The 24,109-nt window shown below is 32.3% G+C and overlaps 1 protein-coding gene and 1 long non-coding RNA gene across 2 annotated transcripts in view; one reads left to right on the forward strand and one right to left on the reverse strand.

The window, feature by feature from the left end:
- LOC128991282 (serum response factor homolog) overlaps positions 1-24,109 on the forward strand; it is a 136,606-nt gene that overhangs the window by 40,558 nt on the left and 71,939 nt on the right. The gene's annotated exons all lie outside the window — the stretch shown is intronic.
- Positions 14,852-24,109, reverse strand: part of LOC128991283 (uncharacterized) — a 52,463-nt gene continuing 43,205 nt past the window's right edge. The window contains exon 6 of the long non-coding RNA XR_008490624.1: positions 14,852-15,006. This is a non-coding gene — a long non-coding RNA (uncharacterized LOC128991283). The remainder of the gene's footprint in view (positions 15,007-24,109) is intronic.

Consider the following 24,109-nt stretch of genomic DNA (forward strand, 5'->3'; position numbering starts at 1 on the left):
TTACAAATACTTCTCTATATTTGAAAATATCTAAACTAATTTGATATGTCAATAAAAATACTTTTTATTTACATGAGATTATAGATTTTTATTTTATATTGACAATAAATTAGTTTTCTTCCTAGGTCAGGGGTTCAGTTTTTAAGTCAAATAATATTTTATTAATGCTAGCTGGAGCAATAAATAGCCATCAGCAGTAATATTTTATAAATTAATCAAACATAATACACAAATAAGTTATTTTTTCTAAATGGTTATAATTATATTTCTCGACAATAATGCAAGGTAGATCTGTTTAAGAGAATTCAACTACTAACTGTCAGGCATCTAATGTAATAGGACAAGGAATAACAATTCATACATTTTATTTGTTTATTGGTTTTCACTTATTGAATAAATAACATGAATGAATTCAAGCAGAATGAGACAATGATAACAAATAATGACATGAATATTTGGAAATTATCTTATAAATACAACAGTGTGGTTTACATGAGCTGGCTTCTTTGAGATCGGTTTCTTCTTAATACCTGTAACAGAATGATTTTTTAGATATAAATTTAAAATAATAAAAGGCACAATGCAAGCTTAATAATAATTTATTTAACCATATCTAACCATTACCTACTTAGAGATCCAAATTTAATATAGATTCAATTTATTTTGTTTACTTTCACATAATTTGAATTTACTTTTGATTCAGGGGAACCAATTTACAACGTCTGGTTGATTATGTCTTGCTATATTAGAAGTTACTGACATTTGTTACTTGACATTAAATTTGCATCTTTTGCCGTAAGGATGTGTTGAATTGCTTTTGCAACAAAACTATAGTGTTTTTAATATTTCTTCTAAACCAATTTAGTCGGTATGATTTATTTAGCATATTGTATCAGTAAAAAAAATTCCTAAACCCTAGAAGGGTCTTCTTAAAAGAAATATTAATTATTACATACTGTACTAATGTACCTACTTAATTATTAGTATTATTACTACAACGAAATAAAACTAAATGAATTTAAGATAAAAAAGCACAATCTGTTTTTTTTTTTTTTAATAATAACATATTAGTTTTAAAAGACTGTACAATCTTATGTGGGTTTAACATTTTAAATTATATTTATTTGTCCTTTTTAATTAAATTCACCAAAATACTTCCATTAAAGGCGTCGTTGATGTAGACCTATCAAACTGAATTGAGATACCTTGATATTGCCACAGTTAAATTTTTTTAGACAAACTTACTAGCATTTATTTGAAATACATCTCTTTGGTAGTGATGGAAAATTACTTTAAACAGCATAAAACTACTGTACCGTAAAAAGTAGTTTGAACATACTAAATCATAATTAGTATACCTTTAAGACAATAACATAGAACAGAAAATGAGATAATGCTATGATATTATTTGAAGCTCCTTAAATTTACTTAATGGAATATAGCCAATATTCTATTTAGTCAACTTATTGTTTTCAACAACAATGCAACAATGGAAACAGCTGTGGTAATTTATACTAGTCAGTTTATTGAGGTCAGCTGGTACAAAACAAATTTCACATTAATTTACGCTTAAAATTATAACCCAAACGTTAAATACTGTAGACTGTTTCAAGCACCTAAGTAATGTAGTAGGAATTGTGTGACACCCTTCAATTCAACTATTTTGAACTAGTAGCAACTTCAAGGTGTTTTAAATGCCAAACCAAAATTCGCAAATACAAAAATTCAGTTGTCATTGAGCTAGAGCTAGGCTGTTCTGGTGCTAGAGCATAGTACGTTTGGTAATACTGTAGTTTTTTGTAATACTGTAGCTAACGCAAAACCTTCTTGAAACATTTCAGATTCAATTGGAGAAATAAATAAACCCATAATTAAAGCGTCGCGAAGCTCAACTTTGAACCATATGAAACACCAATTGCAATTTTCCATGTGTGATAACACTGCGACCTGTTACCTTGGGTTGTTGTAGCTTCTAATCGGTAAAATGTATAGAGTTGCATTAAATTAAATAAATTTGCTTTAGCTCAAAAATCTCCCTAGACGAATACACTAAATACTAAATAGGCTATTGAATCTATAGATGCACATAGTATTTAATGTCAGAAGTTTGACCAAATTTGAAATAGCATCCCTCAGTAGCTTAGATTTTTCCCTTAAAAGGATTCCGATTGTTGCTGAATAGCAATGGATTCTGATATAATAAAAACCAATTAAATTAATTAGTTCTTTAGTAAAACCGGATTGCTGAGTGAAAATAGTACTCGCTCAGAAGTAGGTCCAGTCAGAAGGTTTTAGATTGTTTTGGTGTTTAGATAGGACTGTTAAAAAATAGTCCCTAGCTGTACCAGCTGATTTTAGTCAGTAACAACAATATCACCTGTTCATCACTTATCTTTCACTCATAATTGCCTTAAAATATGCAACTAATGCGTCAGTGTCGTATATTTAATCCAATATCCTCAGTAATATTTGTTCTGACAACGCAGTTGATGCTGAAAAGATTGATGGATTCTGACACAGAAAAACTAAGCAAAAGGCTATTGATGCTATTCTACTTCGTTGACGTTACATGTAAAAAGACAACCAACCCCTTTCAGAAACTTTAAATGTTTCTACTGACGTAGCTATGACGACGATGAGTACGTTACCGTTGGCACTAGGTTAGTGGTTAGTGTATGTATGCGTCATCACTCCATGTAAGGCCTCGCCCCAGAGGTCCGTGGGCGGGTGGGCGATCCACCTGCAACCACTGTTGACTGTCGCCGTTGTAAACAAATAATAAATCTCGCCTTGGCCCTGCCTCCTTGCCTCTACACTCTACCGTCCATACTAGTGAAGGTGCAGAGTGGTTGTGAAAGTGATAAATGAGTTAAAATTAGTGATTTTGGTTCGTGAAGTACCAGGTGATATAAGTAGAAGTAGAAGTAGATGTTTCAAACAAAATTTGTTCCGCTCTTGATTCAATACAGTACTACACAATGGTTGTTATACGTTACCCATCTTCTTATTGTGCTCACGAAAACGTCGTTGGACGTGACGTGTTGATGGTTTCTTTAGAGAACCGGTGATAGTTAGACAGTTCATCGACAAGTGTGCCTTTTTCGATTCGTAACTATAGGACTAGATTGCTGATCCTCTTTTTCTCTTACATTGGCTTCAATTCGTTGCTAAAGAGATTCTTTTCGTTTATTGAAATGGTGATATGACTTAAGTAAACTTAGTAAACGTTCTAGTTGTTGACAAGTCTACCTTTTTCAGTCGTCACAGTACTACTTTGCTGATACACTTTTGTGTATTGGGTTGCTTTCAAGATCGCGGTTAGATAGGAGTGTCGCATATCTCGTCTTTTGATTCAAATATGAAATTCACATCGTCCACAGCTCCGAAACGAGATTATTATGGCCAGTTCGAGTTACTTCAGCACGGCATATTTTGATTTCGGACCATTCCTGATTTTAAATGTTCCTTTTTCAGCACCCTAAACGCATTCCAATCATGGCTTTATTGATGAAAAAAAATTAATCGTTAAACATCACAAGCAATAAGTGTTTACACTGTTAAAATTTTTTTTTTTACTAAACAAGTTTAATGTAGGAAGTTTTAACAAACCCATGCTGTGTTTCAGTTTGTAATTTCAAATTGTAAATTCAAAGCTAAAATTACAATGACACTTTGGAATAAATTATACTAAAATTAGCTAACAAAATTAGTAGGCAGCTTTTCTGTTGGAAGTTTGTCTACAATTTATAAATTGCCTCGAAATAATCAAATCAGATGTGGTAAAGTAGTGAAGTAGGAGGGTTTCATCCTCTTGAGGTTTTCCAGCCTGTTACGCAAGCGGGCATGTTTCGTCAGAGAGGCGGGCCGAGGGACGAGTGTCCGTGGACCGCGGGGGCGTAGTCCCGACACACCCGGGGAAACCTTATACTTACACGACGAGGGTCAGTCGGGAAACTCGTGGCAACCCAGTCATACTGGTAACTGTGTACCTCGTCACAAAGTATAGACTTGAACCGTGGGTGTAACGCTAGCCTTGGATGATTTTGGTGCTAGGGCAACGGGTTCGATTCCCGACTTGTTCACAAACATTTAATGGGGTTGGACTGTTTTACCGAAGTGATAAGATGTTTGATAATTGTGACAACTTCTTTAAAATTTTTTCTAGGGTAAAAAAAATAAGGCCGTGGAGAGTCGAAATTCATGAATAGGCTACTTCAATACTAAATAGTGCTATAGATCCTTCGTGTGTGGATGAACTTCCCGTGCATTGACTTAAAATTTCCTTAACGCCCAGAAATCTGTCAATAGTTTTAACGGAGGAAAAAGAAAGAATCTACGTGGTCTATTTTCCCGTAGTCTTCCTTTACTACTTAACCTAACCGAATGTAACGGTAGATTGATAAAGTTGGTCCAATAAATGGAGATTTTGGATAGTTTTTATTAAGTTTTAGTGTTGTTTATTCAATAAATAAAATGACTTTTTAGATTTAAATACGTTTAAGTGACAAAATCCATCAAACTAGTCAATTTACAATAAAATATAGTCGTTTCCCTGTATATTTTGTACTACTTTTAAATTCCAACAACTGACATTAACCGGCCAATATTAAGGTTTCTTAAGGTCCAGTGTTCAGCCGCAAATGGCCTTAACTTATTTCATCAATATATTGTCACTGTGTTGGTCAAGCAAACTCTATATCCTTTTTTTTTAAATTTAAGATTTGATACATACTTTCATTACTAAAGTAAAAATAGAGAATAAATATCTTCAACTGCACAGAACCCGTATTAATCAACCATAAACAGTAGGAATTATAGTTGTCAGATTTATGTTAAAATTTCATAGACGTTGTCCATTAGTTGAGTGCTGCATCATAATCACAAGTGACCATCATGAAGGTTTTGATTGAGTTTTAAAGTGTGTTAGCTTGACAGTTGTTTCTTGATCTGTATCACAGCGCCTAGCCTAGTCCAAACGCCTTCGTAAAGACGGCAAACGTTTATGCAACTTGATTCATCTCGACAAGAAACTTTACTTGGTTAAATGTCAACTTGATCGTGTTGAGTGAGAACATTAAAACTCACATAATTTCAATCGTTGTACAAAAAAGGTGTATTGTTTTAAATTACTATTAATTTAATACTATTAAATTACGCTTTGTATTTTGTGAAACCCTTATAACAATTGAATTTGAATTTTCCTTGGATATGGTTCTGAGTAAAGGATTTCGTAATAGTTTTAATATCCGATAAGAAAATGAGTTGCGGACTTATGTGTTACTCTTATGTACAGAATAATGTATTCTTTAGTTTGACTATTAATCTTTGAAATTTGATTATCGAAACTATATTTTAAAAACATTACCGGTAAATTGACTACTGAAAAGTTAATTTATTTAAAATATCCTTGTTAATCTTTTTTTAGAAGGCACTGCTCCGAAAATATGTTTCGGAGCTCTATCTGGATCTCGCCGTTGGAATGTGAAGGAGAGTTTTATGATGGCTCCAGCCGCTGGTGGACATTGTTCCGCTAGATATATATTCTTGACACCAGATTACTAATGAGTGGTACACGACTGCTTGGAGCTCATTAAACCACCTTATACGGCAGTAATGTGAACTCCGACCCAACTCCCGCCAAAAACGCTGCTTCTCGCGCCAAGCGGCGTCCCTTTTAGCGAAGAATGTGATTTAGTTTACCGGTTGAGTAAAATATGTGCCATTCGTGAACTAAGTCGAATTTAATTTTTGAAATGAGTAATTTTTTACTTTGAGCTGTGAATAAGTAAATCTAATGAGGAGACGTTAGGTAATAATGTTCATAAATCTTAAATTGTTTCTAGGATTTTAATATTTTAAATAATAACGTACTGTACTCAAGTAAAGGTAGATGCACGGTATAGGGTAAAACCGACTTATGTAGGTTTTAAAACTCAACGAGGCTTGAGTTATTATTACACAATAATCTAATTCAATCAAAATGTTATACTGTATTTGCAAATGTAATGTAGAAGAATAACGTAACTCATGAATTTTACAAGTCCAACCATTCCGAATTTTGTGGACAGGTCTGGAATTTAATCCATCGTTCCCGCACCTATGTCCAAATTACCAATAGGTACTTAGTTTTTAGTATTTGTTTCCATTTTGATATTCCAACGGATTTTGTATCAATCTTTATTGTATACATAGTTTGGTGACTAAATATGTTAGCAAACTGTTGTAGCCATGAACAAAACACGTTTTAAACGTGAGTAGCACATTTTAACTCTAGAGCAGGCCTATACCTAGAGAAAATATGTCAAGCACAAAAACACGTTATTACAAATATTTCAATGCGCAAAATTATAAAGTTAGCAAAACTGACATTCAAAACAGCTGATGTTGTAAATGAAAAACGCAATTTTCTCCGCCTGTAGCTCTAGAGGAAAGTCGTTGTATCCTTGAGGAGTTGCCTAATCGTGTGGTCAGCCAGCAGGGCCGAGCCCCCCTACACCAGGCGCCGCACCGTGGGCCGAGTGTAGGAGGTCTACCATGACTCACCCAGGTGGGCGAAGCCCCCCTCCGCCGTATTTGCTACCAATTAGTTCTACTAACTTTCAGACCCCCTAATCTTAAACGGCGAAGACAGCCGCTCCGTGGGACCATTTGTTGGGGCTAACCACTCTGTTGATGTTGATTTCGAAATCGTTTGGATAAGATCTGAGCGGTTATGAGTAATGATGAGGCGTTTGGGAAAATATTGGGGTTTTAAATATTGATTGTGAAAGAGATCGAATTAAAATTTGGTTAGAGGAATAGTATAGTTAGTAATAGTAACTGGGAAATAGTTTGTAAGATGTTTACTTTTTGTAAGAATCGAGACACTGAAATTGGTTGGTATATCTTGTGGTTTTGTAAGTGCGGAAAACAACAATTTTACCACTATAGAATACAACCTAAGTCGAGAATAGGTAAAATAATCAACAGAAGCTTCATAAAAGGGGGAAATTGCAACCAAGTGAATTATATCCCGTACTCTTATAATGAAATGGAATTTGACTGATTTTGAAATTTAACATCATGCTTAATTAATTGTTTACACATATCTTTAATTAGACGAAAAATTACACACACAAATAGTTACATTTCAATGTAATCTTAACTGAGTTTGTCTGGAAACTGAGCAATATTTCGTTTCAAATAGTTTACGTTGTGGGCCTACTTGACTATTGCGATGTAAAATTTAAGTTTTGTAAACATCGGATGGTTTCACTTCGGAATACATCTTCCGTGATGACCAATGCGCAAAGTAACCTTGTCGACGGAAAGTAAATTACAATCAACTGAGAAAGCTTTGTGAGTGTAATGCTCGGTTGCAATGCAGTAGTTGCGTATTCGCATACTAGCGAGTATTTACATATTGGGTCACAATCCCTGACGCTTCTCTCAGTAGCAACGATACTGTTCTTAGTAATATGCTTAACATATTTATGATTTTTTTGAAATCGAAATCAAGTTTCCGAAAGGCTTTGGATTGAATTAGGTTCTTGTACAGATGAAGGTTTCGCCACAGAGGTTTGTCCATTTTGGATTTCTAGGGTCCTTCAGCCTTGGACGAGCTTTGGACCATAGTGAAAAGCCATTAGCGATTGGCGTGGCTTTAACCTATTGTTTTCAGGTCAGAAGTCTTACGATCTAAACAGCTATTAGCCGCGTCACATGCTTGACGATTGTGATATGTGCAAACGCGAGTGCAAGGGGACATAGTAATGTTGTGCTAGATTTTTAATTTTCATTATTATAGAGACCGATCCCTACCAATTAAACGTTGAGAAAGAATATTGTGTTCACTCCAGCTTTAAGAACCCGTTGGTCCTACAACTAACTACAATGATGAAATACAATTATCAACACTAACCCCCCTAGGGAGAGGTAACGTAATTTTTTTTATGTTTTAAAATAAAGTATTTCCCGAAAAATGAGGTCCACTAGTTCAAATGTCAGAATTTCAAATTCTAGCAAATATTCTATTTGTTTGTTATATGATTATAAATCATTTTAAAGCTCTATTTATTACAAACATTTTAGGACTATCAGAAGTAGATTATTTTTACTCTTTTCAAAATTGTGGCTAATATATAAAAAATGTAATGCTCTTATTTTTTTGTTGAAAAAAATAGATCTCTACTCCAATTAAATTCCACAATTCTTTTGATGCAAGCTTTAACTTGATGTGCAATATTATAACAATATCAGAAAACGAATATTTCTGAAAAAAGTATTTTTTGCAAATATACTAGTAGGCCTATATAGTGTAAGCTATAGCCAAAACTCAAAAAAATTCAAATACCCAATATGTGTCAAATATTGTCAAATCATTTTACAGGTTTTGTGTTTCCAAAACTTTAAATGTTAACCTCATCCGTATCTCTTTCATTTTTAATTTATCAAATAAAACATGTTTTACCCATATAAAACGCTTGTTAATTGTTCGTATTGTCGTCTAATCTCTTTCGGTCTTGTGATACATAATGTTTTATAGTGTTGATTGGCACATAAAAAATGCCTAGCGTACGATAGGGTGCCCTTTAAAATTGCCAAGATTAAAAGAAGTTGGTGTGTAAAAAAACTACATTTTTAAGCAACACACTTAGCAGTATCTTTTGAATACCGATTCAATATTTAAATACAACTCATAATGGCGTCCTTAAATTACAAATTCTCCATTACCGTTTTTTGCCTCACTTAATCCGGTAAATAAGGCTTTGATAAGAATTTAGTACGCTTGCCTCTTTGAATTTTATTATTTCGTGTTTTTGTATGCACACTTATGTACCGCATGTTTCTTCCCCAGTCTCATAAATTTTTACTGTCCGTTTTAGTGAGTTAACCTCGTGCTATTATTTTATCAAACAATACAACCTACTTATATTCTCTGTGTGTGCAAACTTTGAAAGTTCCACACACAGCCTGACGATGGAAACTTAGTTTCCGAAAGCGCTTGTGAATAAAACAATTTATTATATATTGGCCTTGTTGAACATTTAAATTTAGTTATGCATTTCATTATTAATTGACCACTCTCGAAATAAGTTATATATCCAATATATCTCCTATATAAGTTATGAAACGTATATGCAATACTGTATATATATTAATGCCTATAGTTTGTTGTCAAAAACTAAACATAACTATTTAAAATTCGTTGCACACTCTTCGCCATTTCGAAAGAAAATATAACGTGTATAGTTATATGCTTACAAAATGGCTTTATTATAGCCCTAATCTTGTAATTTTAAATACATTCTGATTATCAGTATGTTTTGATGGGACATGCCAATATTTTATTTATTTATTTTGCTTATGTACCCCTCCTTTATAATTAACACTGATTAATCTAATTTTAAATTTAAATTTATCTACACTTTCTAGTATACACATAGCTTATATTTTTCTGTTGGTCTACCCGTAAATAGTATTTACTTTGGAAATAATTTTCTTTTTTTGCGTGAATATACAATTTTACAAATAAAATATAGTTAAATAACTAAAAATTTGACATTATCACTAAAATATTGTACCACACACTAGATTGTTCAGCAATTTATACACCTTATTACAATGATTAAAATGTTAAATATTTTAAAATTACTTTAAAAAATTATATTATTAACATTTATGGAAACCTATCTCCACAGATATTATTATGTTTAATTTTTCAATGATAACGTAACCTCATTCAACGAAATGTTCATTTTTAAGGGTATAAAAAAGTATTTTTAGTTCAGAGGTTATTTCAATTTTATCATAATTCTAACATCATTGCAATAGAGTATTTTAATACTTAAAAAGTTGAGTAAAAATTGAAATATGTCTATTTTTAAAATTTTAATTTTTTTTATGAAAACCCTCTTAGCGACCACTTGTTACGTACCTGCCAGATGCAGCCAATCAGCAATCGTTGTTATCTGGAAATAAGGGAAATAATAAATATCCAAACTAACCATGTTACAATATTGAAATTTTAGGGAATAGAAATACAATTTTAACATAAAATGTTGACATACCATTGTAGAACTGTATTACAAATTACACTTTTAAAGTTATGCACAATAAACATTACAATAAAACATACAATAAAATGAAAAATACGATTTAATACTTGGTAACAGGAATTTGACTATACTGTTTTAACTTAGGCCTGAATAATACATGTTTAAATCCTTGCCTAATAAACCTTAAAAAATAAATTATGCAGTAAGGCCTACTAAATAACAGATTTTTTAGTTACGATGAAAAAAGTCATCTTGTAAATTGTCTTATAAATTACATTTTTTCACTTTTAAATAAAGGACGCTGTATATTGAATCTATAAGCTGTGATCTATAATCTCATGTAATATTTTTGTTTGAGGTACTGTGTATGCTATAAATAAAATACATAAAGCCATGTATGCTTTTAAATAATAATAAAATATTACTATGATATTACTAGCTCCAGTCCGGGACCTATGTTGAGCTCCGGGTATCAGCAGCAATGTCCCAGTCCGTATCCCACCTCTCATCCTCACATGCACTAGTACGCATCCACTCAGTGTCTACATCCAGATTCATGGTAGCCTCTAAATTGAATATTTTAGACTTTGTCTGATTACTTCATTGTAAATGTTCAGAAATATCGAGAAAATTAAGTGGTTTTTACAACAAAAACTTCATTTATTGGTACATTGAACCTCTTAACTGTCACTCTTTCAACTATTATTTGTACGATTATTCCACGCAGCCCTTTTAAAATAATTTAGTCCACGATAATACTGTAAATACAACCATTCTAGGTCTAGCCTATGTTTAATTCATTTGTGTTCTTTCTTTCCAAAACCATTGGAAATTTCCTAACCAACTATAGTCATTTATAAAGGAATTTCTGTTATCATAGTCCCAGTTCTATGGGTGACAGTTATTATAGGTTTTACAGTACGTTTTAAATTATGATACTGAAAAGTGTTTTTATCATATTTATAAAATAAGTTCTTTTTGATTTTTCCAAGTACACTGAGGATGAAACCACACTAAACGTAATTTAGTAAATTATAATTACTTTTTCTAATTTAAATCAAAAGTAAATTGTGTCTGAGACAAGTATATTAATGGCCTCTAGCCTCGAATACATCAGAAACTGTAATTAAAAGCAAAATGCAGTTCAATATTTGAAAGCATTATTCTGTTCATCACACTGTCATTGTGAAGTAACACAGCTAACAAAATTCCTAAACAAGTAGATTTAGTTTGAAGTAACACTTAGTAAAATTAACATTTTAACAAGTGTGCCGCCATGCTAGTCATACATTCAAGAGGTGATACATGAATCTGGATATTGTTTGGAACGGTTCAGTAACAGGAACTAATCTCTCGACCGTTCCTTCTCTCTCGGTTCTCGATACTCGACATTACTAGGTGCAGAAGTTTTACTTGTCTGTGATAAGAACGTAACAGCTCTCTGAATACTCACAGAGTATACTCGATATTCAAAATATAGCGTACTTAGACTGGTAAATAAATATTTATTTATTAGACGTAATTTTGTTAATATTTATTGAATCGTTTATTTATATAGTGATGTTTATATTTCCGCACTGAGTGGGTGTGTACAATTCTCCCCAGCATGTTTGCGTTGTATTTGCTGATGTTTGATGTATATTGTTCTCTGTATCCACAACTAGCTTTTGTGTTGGGTGTGAAAAGTGTAGTACTTATTGAAACTAAAGAAAAGTCATGACCATGACTCTTTATGGCCAAATAACACATTGAATTGCTTGTTAGCATATACATATATGCTATTAGTTTTTTTCTGGCTTTCAACAAATCTATTTTGCAATGATAACTGTATGTGCATCTTAGTCCTACTTATGTGTCCTTTTACTGAATTCTCGTGCTCTTAATATCATTGAAGCTGACAAGAAGAAACAAATTTAAATCTTAGCTTTAGTTCTTTCAAGTCTCTCTGGCATTAAACTTAAACAAGTCCAATAGAAAATATTTAATGAAAGTATTAGGATTTAAGCAAATACATAATTAAAGTATTACTAAAACACATTCAGAGTTTTTTTTTTAACTATCTCTGAAGTAAATTATCCAAGATCATCAAATGAACGCAAGTTCTAAAAAAATAATGATAAAATAATCTACATTCACAGTTTTACCTTGACCAAACATACCAGATAATATGCCCACTTTTGTTGAATACTAAGCTATTAAATAGAAAAGTTATAAATTTGTGAAATATACATTTTTTCTTCATGTCCTATATTTTTGCTACCGTATATAAAGTATAGGTTGTAAGTAGCTCTTTGGTAAATTTTGTTCGATTTAACATTAAATTTGAGTCTTTAAAATGTGTTGTTGGTGCTTAAAATAAAATTAAAAAACTACAATGCATGATTTTTCTTTGGTTCGTATTTTTAGTTTTTATTCAAAAGATTTACTTTGTGGTGTCATACCTTGTGCAGAAGCTGTTGTGGATACTTATAGCTGCGCAGGCCGCAGATTCTGTATGTCATATTCTGTATTGTGTTGTCCACTTGCCACCCGTCTTCTGTAAATATCTGTTCCATTCTGTGCCATAAGTTCATGTGTGCCATAATAACCATTGCATCATTATTTCTTATTCAATGTTTTCATTGCATTTTTTTTACTAAATTAAAATCTTTTTAGTATTGAATTTTTATTGAGGTTTAAGTATAAAAAAGATTTATATACGTTCAGCTTGAGACAAGCATTATATCATAGGTTTGTACCTTTTGATTAGTTGTGTCTGGAAAAATTGTTGTAGCAAATAATTTTTGTTGTTTTAAATTTTAATACTGTAACTTTTGCAAAGATAATTTTCATACATTTTCCACAGCTTTCAATTTAGCTTTTACAATATTTTCTCTACAATCCACTTTATCCATTGTACAATCCAAGTTCCTGCAGGCGGAGTTCTGAGGTGGCAAGTGTAAAATGTTGTATCTATGTACCATAGTAACGTAGCTTTAGTCTGGCGTTGTGCTATGTACAATTCCTCTCGTCTCGTCCAGATCTGCGACGCTAAATCAACTATGTTTTTATTACTAACTAATTGTTTTATAATAAATATAACTATTTTTACCTAATTCCAGTTTCTTCTAGCACCTGCTACTCTAGTTTTCATGCAATACTATACCAAGCATGCATTATGATGTTGATGGTTTCGACTTTTGTCGAAATGGTAGTTTTTGAATATTTTTAGTGTTTTGAAGATTTAGCTTATGCCTCTGTGTTGTGTGGCTTTTCAATGTTGTGGTAAAGTTTGAGATTTTGAATGCTATATAGTTTGAAAAGAGTGCTCAATCACATTATATATTTTTAAAAGAAAATAATAACCAACGCTGAAAAATCATCCCCTTTTGGGATAGAAATACTTGAAGATGATAACTTAAAATATATCTCCATGCATTCTTGACAATATTATTACAACAAATTAAGTTAATTCAATGGAGAATTAGTAGTTATCTGAATGGTAACACTAATACCAGTATGGTTCTTTAGAAGGTGGTTTAGATTCTAGAAGTGTTGTAGTTTAAGAAGTGATGCAGTGGTTGTTGATTGTTGTTAGAGAAGAAAGAAGAAAGAAGATTTTTGTCATCAATATCGTCTATAATGCCTCTTGAAATAATTAAATTAATTTTCTACAACAGTAGTTATTAAAAAATATATATATATATCTGCATAATATGTGCTGTGGTGCGGTGAAGGCTGTGTTTAAAGCCCCAGCAAAATAAATGCAGAATGAGTTGTCCATATAACATTAAAATACGCTCTGGAAACTAGTTATCACCATATTACCATTGACTATTGGATACTGAAGTTATATATGTTAATTGTTAAAGATATTACATACAGTTTTTTTAATGAAATGAATTTAACCAAGTGAAAATCAAAATATTATTTTGGAGAATATAATATGAACACTGCATAATATGATTAAAATTAAACTGTTCATTAAAAGTTTCATATGGAATATATTTGACAAATATTTAGCATAATTTGAAAGAGGAATGAATATAATGAAGTCTGCATTGATATGACATAAAATTTAACTCAAAATGTTGTTACTTTTCTTGATAATCTGATTAAGCTATTAGCAAGAAGGACAAATTAGTATATCTAGATTGAATAATTTTTGTGAGGTTGTTTGCTAACTTTTTGGTCTTGTCTAGGACATTGATATATAACTACATAGTTATATATCGAGGTCTAGGATTCATAGCAAAGCTTACACAGTACATAATCCTCGACTTATATGATATCCATTTAATGTAACAAAGTAATCTTTGACTGATTTTTAAATAATTTCAAAATCTTTCAAAACTTCAACTTAAAAGGCTTCAATTTTTTTAATTTAGTGGCTATTTTGAAGGTGTATTTTTCAATTTTATTTCAAATAAATTCCAATATGTTTTAAGTATTTTCGCCCTTTACAAATACTTCTCTATATTTGAAAATATCTAAACTAATTTGATATGTCAATAAAAATACTTTTTATTTACATGAGATTATAGATTTTTATTTTATATTGACAATAAATTAGTTTTCTTCCTAGGTCAGGGGTTCAGTTTTTAAGTCAAATAATATTTTATTAATGCTAGCTGGAGCAATAAATAGCCATCAGCAGTAATATTTTATAAATTAATCAAACATAATACACAAATAAGTTATTTTTTCTAAATGGTTATAATTATATTTCTCGACAATAATGCAAGGTAGATCTGTTTAAGAGAATTCAACTACTAACTGTCAGGCATCTAATGTAATAGGACAAGGAATAACAATTCATACATTTTATTTGTTTATTGGTTTTCACTTATTGAATAAATAACATGAATGAATTCAAGCAGAATGAGACAATGATAACAAATAATGACATGAATATTTGGAAATTATCTTATAAATACAACAGTGTGGTTTACATGAGCTGGCTTCTTTGAGATCGGTTTCTTCTTAATACCTGTAACAGAATGATTTTTTAGATATAAATTTAAAATAATAAAAGGCACAATGCAAGCTTAATAATAATTTATTTAACCATATCTAACCATTACCTACTTAGAGATCCAAATTTAATATAGATTCAATTTATTTTGTTTACTTTCACATAATTTGAATTTACTTTTGATTCAGGGGAACCAATTTACAACGTCTGGTTGATTATGTCTTGCTATATTAGAAGTTACTGACATTTGTTACTTGACATTAAATTTGCATCTTTTGCCGTAAGGATGTGTTGAATTGCTTTTGCAACAAAACTATAGTGTTTTTAATATTTCTTCTAAACCAATTTAGTCGGTATGATTTATTTAGCATATTGTATCAGTAAAAAAAATTCCTAAACCCTAGAAGGGTCTTCTTAAAAGAAATATTAATTATTACATACTGTACTAATGTACCTACTTAATTATTAGTATTATTACTACAACGAAATAAAACTAAATGAATTTAAGATAAAAAAGCACAATCTGTTTTTTTTTTTTTTAATAATAACATATTAGTTTTAAAAGACTGTACAATCTTATGTGGGTTTAACATTTTAAATTATATTTATTTGTCCTTTTTAATTAAATTCACCAAAATACTTCCATTAAAGGCGTCGTTGATGTAGACCTATCAAACTGAATTGAGATACCTTGATATTGCCACAGTTAAATTTTTTTAGACAAACTTACTAGCATTTATTTGAAATACATCTCTTTGGTAGTGATGGAAAATTACTTTAAACAGCATAAAACTACTGTACCGTAAAAAGTAGTTTGAACATACTAAATCATAATTAGTATACCTTTAAGACAATAACATAGAACAGAAAATGAGATAATGCTATGATATTATTTGAAGCTCCTTAAATTTACTTAATGGAATATAGCCAATATTCTATTTAGTCAACTTATTGTTTTCAACAACAATGCAACAATGGAAACAGCTGTGGTAATTTATACTAGTCAGTTTATTGAGGTCAGCTGGTACAAAACAAATTTCACATTAATTTACGCTTAAAATTATAACCCAAACGTTAAATACTGTAGACTGTTTCAAGCACCTAAGTAATGTAGTAGGAATTGTGTGACACCCTTCAATTCAACTATTTTGAACTAGTAGCAACTTCAAGGTGTTTTAAATGCCAAACCAAAATTCGCAAATACAAAAATTCAGTTGTCATTGAGCTAGAGCTAGGCTGTTCTGGTGCTAGAGCATAGTACGTTTGGTAATACTGTAGTTTTTTGTAATACTGTAGCTAACGCAAAACCTTCTTGAAACATTTCAGATTCAATTGGAGAAATAAATAAACCCATAATTAAAGCGTCGCGAAGCTCAACTTTGAACCATATGAAACACCAATTGCAATTTTCCATGTGTGATAACACTGCGACCTGTTACCTTGGGTTGTTGTAGCTTCTAATCGGTAAAATGTATAGAGTTGCATTAAATTAAATAAATTTGCTTTAGCTCAAAAATCTCCCTAGACGAATACACTAAATACTAAATAGGCTATTGAATCTATAGATGCACATAGTATTTAATGTCAGAAGTTTGACCAAATTTGAAATAGCATCCCTCAGTAGCTTAGATTTTTCCCTTAAAAGGATTCCGATTGTTGCTGAATAGCAATGGATTCTGATATAATAAAAACCAATTAAATTAATTAGTTCTTTAGTAAAACCGGATTGCTGAGTGAAAATAGTACTCGCTCAGAAGTAGGTCCAGTCAGAAGGTTTTAGATTGTTTTGGTGTTTAGATAGGACTGTTAAAAAATAGTCCCTAGCTGTACCAGCTGATTTTAGTCAGTAACAACAATATCACCTGTTCATCACTTATCTTTCACTCATAATTGCCTTAAAATATGCAACTAATGCGTCAGTGTCGTATATTTAATCCAATATCCTCAGTAATATTTGTTCTGACAACGCAGTTGATGCTGAAAAGATTGATGGATTCTGACACAGAAAAACTAAGCAAAAGGCTATTGATGCTATTCTACTTCGTTGACGTTACATGTAAAAAGACAACCAACCCCTTTCAGAAACTTTAAATGTTTCTACTGACGTAGCTATGACGACGATGAGTACGTTACCGTTGGCACTAGGTTAGTGGTTAGTGTATGTATGCGTCATCACTCCATGTAAGGCCTCGCCCCAGAGGTCCGTGGGCGGGTGGGCGATCCACCTGCAACCACTGTTGACTGTCGCCGTTGTAAACAAATAATAAATCTCGCCTTGGCCCTGCCTCCTTGCCTCTACACTCTACCGTCCATACTAGTGAAGGTGCAGAGTGGTTGTGAAAGTGATAAATGAGTTAAAATTAGTGATTTTGGTTCGTGAAGTACCAGGTGATATAAGTAGAAGTAGAAGTAGATGTTTCAAACAAAATTTGTTCCGCTCTTGATTCAATACAGTACTACACAATGGTTGTTATACGTTACCCATCTTCTTATTGTGCTCACGAAAACGTCGTTGGACGTGACGTGTTGATGGTTTCTTTAGAGAACCGGTGATAGTTAGACAGTTCATCGACAAGTGTGCCTTTTTCGATTCGTAACTATAGGACTAGATTGCTGATCCTCTTTTTCTCTTACATTGGCTTCAATTCGTTGCTAAAGAGATTCTTTTCGTTTATTGAAATGGTGATATGACTTAAGTAAACTTAGTAAACGTTCTAGTTGTTGACAAGTCTACCTTTTTCAGTCGTCACAGTACTACTTTGCTGATACACTTTTGTGTATTGGGTTGCTTTCAAGATCGCGGTTAGATAGGAGTGTCGCATATCTCGTCTTTTGATTCAAATATGAAATTCACATCGTCCACAGCTCCGAAACGAGATTATTATGGCCAGTTCGAGTTACTTCAGCACGGCATATTTTGATTTCGGACCATTCCTGATTTTAAATGTTCCTTTTTCAGCACCCTAAACGCATTCCAATCATGGCTTTATTGATGAAAAAAAATTAATCGTTAAACATCACAAGCAATAAGTGTTTACACTGTTAAAATTTTTTTTTTTACTAAACAAGTTTAATGTAGGAAGTTTTAACAAACCCATGCTGTGTTTCAGTTTGTAATTTCAAATTGTAAATTCAAAGCTAAAATTACAATGACACTTTGGAATAAATTATACTAAAATTAGCTAACAAAATTAGTAGGCAGCTTTTCTGTTGGAAGTTTGTCTACAATTTATAAATTGCCTCGAAATAATCAAATCAGATGTGGTAAAGTAGTGAAGTAGGAGGGTTTCATCCTCTTGAGGTTTTCCAGCCTGTTACGCAAGCGGGCATGTTTCGTCAGAGAGGCGGGCCGAGGGACGAGTGTCCGTGGACCGCGGGGGCGTAGTCCCGACACACCCGGGGAAACCTTATACTTACACGACGAGGGTCAGTCGGGAAACTCGTGGCAACCCAGTCATACTGGTAACTGTGTACCTCGTCACAAAGTATAGACTTGAACCGTGGGTGTAACGCTAGCCTTGGATGATTTTGGTGCTAGGGCAACGGGTTCGATTCCCGACTTGTTCACAAACATTTAATGGGGTTGGACTGTTTTACCGAAGTGATAAGATGTTTGATAATTGTGACAACTTCTTTAAAATTTTTTCTAGGGTAAAAAAAATAAGGCCGTGGAGAGTCGAAATTCATGAATAGGCTACTTCAATACTAAATAGTGCTATAGATCCTTCGTGTGTGGATGAACTTCCCGTGCATTGACTTAAAATTTCCTTAACGCCCAGAAATCTGTCAATAGTTTTAACGGAGGAAAAAGAAAGAATCTACGTGGTCTATTTTCCCGTAGTCTTCCTTTACTACTTAACCTAACCGAATGTAACGGTAGATTGATAAAGTTGGTCCAATAAATGGAGATTTTGGATAGTTTTTATTAAGTTTTAGTGTTGTTTATTCAATAAATAAAATGACTTTTTAGATTTAAATACGTTTAAGTGACAAAATCCATCAAACTAGTCAATTTACAATAAAATATAGTCGTTTCCCTGTATATTTTGTACTACTTTTAAATTCCAACAACTGACATTAACCGGCCAATATTAAGGTTTCTTAAGGTCCAGTGTTCAGCCGCAAATGGCCTTAACTTATTTCATCAATATATTGTCACTGTGTTGGTCAAGCAAACTCTATATCCTTTTTTTTTAAATTTAAGATTTGATACATACTTTCATTACTAAAGTAAAAATAGAGAATAAATATCTTCAACTGCACAGAACCCGTATTAATCAACCATAAACAGTAGGAATTATAGTTGTCAGATTTATGTTAAAATTTCATAGACGTTGTCCATTAGTTGAGTGCTGCATCATAATCACAAGTGACCATCATGAAGGTTTTGATTGAGTTTTAAAGTGTGTTAGCTTGACAGTTGTTTCTTGATCTGTATCACAGCGCCTAGCCTAGTCCAAACGCCTTCGTAAAGACGGCAAACGTTTATGCAACTTGATTCATCTCGACAAGAAACTTTACTTGGTTAAATGTCAACTTGATCGTGTTGAGTGAGAACATTAAAACTCACATAATTTCAATCGTTGTACAAAAAAGGTGTATTGTTTTAAATTACTATTAATTTAATACTATTAAATTACGCTTTGTATTTTGTGAAACCCTTATAACAATTGAATTTGAATTTTCCTTGGATATGGTTCTGAGTAAAGGATTTCGTAATAGTTTTAATATCCGATAAGAAAATGAGTTGCGGACTTATGTGTTACTCTTATGTACAGAATAATGTATTCTTTAGTTTGACTATTAATCTTTGAAATTTGATTATCGAAACTATATTTTAAAAACATTACCGGTAAATTGACTACTGAAAAGTTAATTTATTTAAAATATCCTTGTTAATCTTTTTTTAGAAGGCACTGCTCCGAAAATATGTTTCGGAGCTCTATCTGGATCTCGCCGTTGGAATGTGAAGGAGAGTTTTATGATGGCTCCAGCCGCTGGTGGACATTGTTCCGCTAGATATATATTCTTGACACCAGATTACTAATGAGTGGTACACGACTGCTTGGAGCTCATTAAACCACCTTATACGGCAGTAATGTGAACTCCGACCCAACTCCCGCCAAAAACGCTGCTTCTCGCGCCAAGCGGCGTCCCTTTTAGCGAAGAATGTGATTTAGTTTACCGGTTGAGTAAAATATGTGCCATTCGTGAACTAAGTCGAATTTAATTTTTGAAATGAGTAATTTTTTACTTTGAGCTGTGAATAAGTAAATCTAATGAGGAGACGTTAGGTAATAATGTTCATAAATCTTAAATTGTTTCTAGGATTTTAATATTTTAAATAATAACGTACTGTACTCAAGTAAAGGTAGATGCACGGTATAGGGTAAAACCGACTTATGTAGGTTTTAAAACTCAACGAGGCTTGAGTTATTATTACACAATAATCTAATTCAATCAAAATGTTATACTGTATTTGCAAATGTAATGTAGAAGAATAACGTAACTCATGAATTTTACAAGTCCAACCATTCCGAATTTTGTGGACAGGTCTGGAATTTAATCCATCGTTCCCGCACCTATGTCCAAATTACCAATAGGTACTTAGTTTTTAGTATTTGTTTCCATTTTGATATTCCAACGGATTTTGTATCAATCTTTATTGTATACATAGTTTGGTGACTAAATATGTTAGCAAACTGTTGTAGCCATGAACAAAACACGTTTTAAACGTGAGTAGCACATTTTAACTCTAGAGCAGGCCTATACCTAGAGAAAATATGTCAAGCACAAAAACACGTTATTACAAATATTTCAATGCGCAAAATTATAAAGTTAGCAAAACTGACATTCAAAACAGCTGATGTTGTAAATGAAAAACGCAATTTTCTCCGCCTGTAGCTCTAGAGGAAAGTCGTTGTATCCTTGAGGAGTTGCCTAATCGTGTGGTCAGCCAGCAGGGCCGAGCCCCCCTACACCAGGCGCCGCACCGTGGGCCGAGTGTAGGAGGTCTACCATGACTCACCCAGGTGGGCGAAGCCCCCCTCCGCCGTATTTGCTACCAATTAGTTCTACTAACTTTCAGACCCCCTAATCTTAAACGGCGAAGACAGCCGCTCCGTGGGACCATTTGTTGGGGCTAACCACTCTGTTGATGTTGATTTCGAAATCGTTTGGATAAGATCTGAGCGGTTATGAGTAATGATGAGGCGTTTGGGAAAATATTGGGGTTTTAAATATTGATTGTGAAAGAGATCGAATTAAAATTTGGTTAGAGGAATAGTATAGTTAGTAATAGTAACTGGGAAATAGTTTGTAAGATGTTTACTTTTTGTAAGAATCGAGACACTGAAATTGGTTGGTATATCTTGTGGTTTTGTAAGTGCGGAAAACAACAATTTTACCACTATAGAATACAACCTAAGTCGAGAATAGGTAAAATAATCAACAGAAGCTTCATAAAAGGGGGAAATTGCAACCAAGTGAATTATATCCCGTACTCTTATAATGAAATGGAATTTGACTGATTTTGAAATTTAACATCATGCTTAATTAATTGTTTACACATATCTTTAATTAGACGAAAAATTACACACACAAATAGTTACATTTCAATGTAATCTTAACTGAGTTTGTCTGGAAACTGAGCAATATTTCGTTTCAAATAGTTTACGTTGTGGGCCTACTTGACTATTGCGATGTAAAATTTAAGTTTTGTAAACATCGGATGGTTTCACTTCGGAATACATCTTCCGTGATGACCAATGCGCAAAGTAACCTTGTCGACGGAAAGTAAATTACAATCAACTGAGAAAGCTTTGTGAGTGTAATGCTCGGTTGCAATGCAGTAGTTGCGTATTCGCATACTAGCGAGTATTTACATATTGGGTCACAATCCCTGACGCTTCTCTCAGTAGCAACGATACTGTTCTTAGTAATATGCTTAACATATTTATGATTTTTTTGAAATCGAAATCAAGTTTCCGAAAGGCTTTGGATTGAATTAGGTTCTTGTACAGATGAAGGTTTCGCCACAGAGGTTTGTCCATTTTGGATTTCTAGGGTCCTTCAGCCTTGGACGAGCTTTGGACCATAGTGAAAAGCCATTAGCGATTGGCGTGGCTTTAACCTATTGTTTTCAGGTCAGAAGTCTTACGATCTAAACAGCTATTAGCCGCGTCACATGCTTGACGATTGTGATATGTGCAAACGCGAGTGCAAGGGGACATAGTAATGTTGTGCTAGATTTTTAATTTTCATTATTATAGAGACCGATCCCTACCAATTAAACGTTGAGAAAGAATATTGTGTTCACTCCAGCTTTAAGAACCCGTTGGTCCTACAACTAACTACAATGATGAAATACAATTATCAACACTAACCCCCCTAGGGAGAGGTAACGTAATTTTTTTTATGTTTTAAAATAAAGTATTTCCCGAAAAATGAGGTCCACTAGTTCAAATGTCAGAATTTCAAATTCTAGCAAATATTCTATTTGTTTGTTATATGATTATAAATCATTTTAAAGCTCTATTTATTACAAACATTTTAGGACTATCAGAAGTAGATTATTTTTACTCTTTTCAAAATTGTGGCTAATATATAAAAAATGTAATGCTCTTATTTTTTTGTTGAAAAAAATAGATCTCTACTCCAATTAAATTCCACAATTCTTTTGATGCAAGCTTTAACTTGATGTGCAATATTATAACAATATCAGAAAACGAATATTTCTGAAAAAAGTATTTTTTGCAAATATACTAGTAGGCCTATATAGTGTAAGCTATAGCCAAAACTCAAAAAAATTCAAATACCCAATATGTGTCAAATATTGTCAAATCATTTTACAGGTTTTGTGTTTCCAAAACTTTAAATGTTAACCTCATCCGTATCTCTTTCATTTTTAATTTATCAAATAAAACATGTTTTACCCATATAAAACGCTTGTTAATTGTTCGTATTGTCGTCTAATCTCTTTCGGTCTTGTGATACATAATGTTTTATAGTGTTGATTGGCACATAAAAAATGCCTAGCGTACGATAGGGTGCCCTTTAAAATTGCCAAGATTAAAAGAAGTTGGTGTGTAAAAAAACTACATTTTTAAGCAACACACTTAGCAGTATCTTTTGAATACCGATTCAATATTTAAATACAACTCATAATGGCGTCCTTAAATTACAAATTCTCCATTACCGTTTTTTGCCTCACTTAATCCGGTAAATAAGGCTTTGATAAGAATTTAGTACGCTTGCCTCTTTGAATTTTATTATTTCGTGTTTTTGTATGCACACTTATGTACCGCATGTTTCTTCCCCAGTCTCATAAATTTTTACTGTCCGTTTTAGTGAGTTAACCTCGTGCTATTATTTTATCAAACAATACAACCTACTTATATTCTCTGTGTGTGCAAACTTTGAAAGTTCCACACACAGCCTGACGATGGAAACTTAGTTTCCGAAAGCGCTTGTGAATAAAACAATTTATTATATATTGGCCTTGTTGAACATTTAAATTTAGTTATGCATTTCATTATTAATTGACCACTCTCGAAATAAGTTATATATCCAATATATCTCCTATATAAGTTATGAAACGTATATGCAATACTGTATATATATTAATGCCTATAGTTTGTTGTCAAAAACTAAACATAACTATTTAAAATTCGTTGCACACTCTTCGCCATTTCGAAAGAAAATATAACGTGTATAGTTATATGCTTACAAAATGGCTTTATTATAGCCCTAATCTTGTAATTTTAAATACATTCTGATTATCAGTATGTTTTGATGGGACATGCCAATATTTTATTTATTTATTTTGCTTATGTACCCCTCCTTTATAATTAACACTGATTAATCTAATTTTAAATTTAAATTTATCTACACTTTCTAGTATACACATAGCTTATATTTTTCTGTTGGTCTACCCGTAAATAGTATTTACTTTGGAAATAATTTTCTTTTTTTGCGTGAATATACAATTTTACAAATAAAATATAGTTAAATAACTAAAAATTTGACATTATCACTAAAATATTGTACCACACACTAGATTGTTCAGCAATTTATACACCTTATTACAATGATTAAAATGTTAAATATTTTAAAATTA

The sequence above is a fragment of the Macrosteles quadrilineatus genome, unplaced genomic scaffold (assembly GCF_028750875.1).
Source record: "Macrosteles quadrilineatus isolate MER2022 unplaced genomic scaffold, UCM_ALF_1.0 Scaffold_4__1_contigs__length_99947679, whole genome shotgun sequence".
NCBI classification, from domain to species: Eukaryota; Metazoa; Arthropoda; class Insecta; order Hemiptera; family Cicadellidae; genus Macrosteles; species Macrosteles quadrilineatus.